Raw genomic sequence first — 3,044 nt, forward strand, 5'->3', positions numbered from 1 at the left:
GTGACATGTTGGGATTTAGTTGCTGAGCTCTTATTAATGAAATAGGGGTTACAGAGCCAAACCCAGGCACCCCACCTGCAAATATTTACATCCGCCCTCTCCTCCATAGGTCTTTTGAGCAGTGCCTTGAAAACGAACTGTGGTTCTGTAAATGGAGTACCATTTATAACCACCATGAAGCTAGATTATTGTCCAAGGACCTGAGCCTCCCATCCAATTCATCCAGAGCAGAGAAGCTCAGAATCTGGTAAGACTGGAGTTAGTAGCCACAAACCCTTAAAACTTGTCTCAGCTGCAGCTGAATGCATACAAATGTACCAACAGGTAAGAGAAGATTTTAACCTTCCAACTACAACAGTTACAAAAGATGTTGACTATTAGAATGCTAAACAATGACGAGGCACAGAAATAGAAAGTTCCCAGAAAACGCTTGGTTATTGTACCCATATATACTTCCAAGTATGTACTTCTAGAGTACAATGACTTTGGCTGCAATGGAATTCGTATTAGCATTGGTGTCTCTGCTTTCACAATTATTATTTTAACATGCAAGAAAAAAAAATGTAGTTTCTAAAAACACAATCATTAATAGTGCTGGTTAACTGTAATCGTATTTTATTATAATGTTGATGCTGTGATGAAATCTGTCAGACAAAACAATGTGTGAAATAGTAAGAGAGTGATACTATACTCTAAAAAAAGAAAAAAAACCACCAACTCACTGAGAAAGGATCAGTCTGCTAAAAGCTAGAAAATTAAATGATTTCCACACTATGGGCTAATAGCAACAATAGCCTGAACAGGTTTGTTAATTATCCCACTTGTGGTTAGCATACATAAAAACTGAATATCTTCTATTACTGGGGATAAATGTAATGCCTCATAATTAATGCCAACTAATATTCCCTCTACATTCTTCAGTACGAAAACAAAAAGCCAATCAATTTGTATAATATTACAATGTTCACATAAAGTTAGCCTTCCGTTTCCAACTTTGGGTAGATTCCTAATTGTGCTGGTAACAGTGCATATCAGAAGACCTATATATTCAAGGCTTTTAAGAGGCATTCGCAGGAAAATTTTATAAATACACCTCTACCCCGATATAACACGAATTCGGATATAACGCGGTAAAACAGCGCTCCGGGGAGGCGGGGCTGCGCGCTCCGGCGGATCAAAGCAAGTTCAATATAACGCAGTTTCACCTATAACACGGTAAGATTTTTTGGCTCCCGAGGTCAGCGTTATATCGGGGTAGAGGTGTAAACTATATTCTGTTACCCCATAACAGTCAAAGCAGAGAAGTGGAATTGGAGACAAGCAGTTTTCTGTATAATGGGAGGTGTAAGGTTAAAAATGTCCTCCAAGGTATGCTGCAAGAATTGTTATTCTGGTGTTCTGATTCTTCAAATCCTGGTCAGAGGCTTTCCCATGTTAGGGCTCAATTTCGCCCAGCAATGCAGGTGGATAACTCTCACTGATTCCATCTGAGGGAAGCAGTTGGCTCTTGGTGGCCTATTCTCCCATCCGTGTGGTGGTTGGATGCAGGGAAGGGGATAAAAGGAGAGGATGGAAACGTATGTGACTAACTCCCATTAGTGCCAAGAGGAGTCATGAGAATACCAATGCTCCCTTTGGCCCCTCATTAGGCAAGAGAATAGACTCTGACTGGGACTAAAGGAATTTAAAGGCAATTGGAGCTCCTGGAGAAAGACAAATTTAGCTATACAGTGCCTGGCCATCACTCCTTCAGTCTCTCCAACACAGACCCTACTAAGCAGGGAAAAGGCCATTGTAATAATGTACATAGAGAAGGAAAAATGTCATATGAAATTTGTCGCAGTGTACAGACTATACAAACCCATGGGCCAGATGGTGTGGATCATGGAGCAAGATGCAGTGTAAGTGTTGAAAATCAGAACGCTAGACAGAGAGTACTCTCAATTCATCTGGCTTCCACGGGCATAAATCCCAGCACAACATCTCAGCGGCAGGGAGTCCAGGATGAAAATAGGGCGCAGCACAGGGGTGGGCAAACAATGGCCCACAGGCCACATCTGGCCTGCGGGACCGTCGTTCCTGGCCCGGAAGGCTAGCTCCCGGCCCCTCCCCCGCTGCCCCCCCTCTCCCGCAGCCTCAGCTCATACGCTTTGCCACTGGCACAATGCTCTGGGCGGCAGGGCTGTGAGCTCCTGGGGCAGCACAACTGCAGAGCCCAGCCTGACCCGGTGCTCTGTGCTGTGTGGTGGCGGCAGCAGCAGCGTGGCCCAGCTCCAGCCGAGCGGCACGGCTGTAGCGCCGCCAGCCACCGGTGCTCCAGGCAGTGCGGTAAGGGGGCAGGGAGGTTGGATAGAGGGCAGGGGAGTTCAGGGTAGTGGTCAGGGGTGTGGATGGTGGTCGGGGAAGGGAAACAGGGGGTTGAATGGCGCGGGGTCCCAGGGTGGCAGTCAGGAAGGAGGGGGGGTTGGATGGGGTGGCAGGGGGCAGGGGTTCCGGCGGCAGTCAAGGGACAGGCGTGGTTGGATTGGGCAGGGGTCCCAGAGGGGCCGTCAGGAATGAGAGGAAGGGTTGGATGGGGCAGCGGGTGTCCGGGGGCAGTCAGGAGACAGGGAGCGGGGTGTGTGTGTGTGTGGATGGGGCAGGGGTCCCAGAGGGGCCGTCAGGGAACAGGAGGGGTTGGATGGGGCAGGAGTCCCGGGGGGTCGGGCCACGACCCTCTCCCCTAACCGGCCCTCCATACAATTTATGAAACCCGATGCGGCCCTCAGGCCAAAAAGTTTGCCTGCCCTTGGCACAGCAGCAGAAGCAGCCTCCTTTCGGTTGAAGAGCTGGGGGACTGTAAGAACCTGTTCAAAAAAGTGGAGGGTGCAGGCCCAGTATATGATGTACTGATTCAGCAGCAACCTCCTATGAAGCCCCCGGAGTAGTTTAAATGTAGCCTTTCCCTTTACACACACACTGGGAAGCTGAAATAGGGGTGGCAGTGGAAAAACCTTGTTCCTCCCTCAGGGAGAGTATTAGGCACAGTGTGTGTGTGTCTGGCT

Source organism: Emys orbicularis, chromosome 6 (genome assembly GCF_028017835.1).
Source record: "Emys orbicularis isolate rEmyOrb1 chromosome 6, rEmyOrb1.hap1, whole genome shotgun sequence".
NCBI classification, from domain to species: Eukaryota; Metazoa; Chordata; order Testudines; family Emydidae; genus Emys; species Emys orbicularis.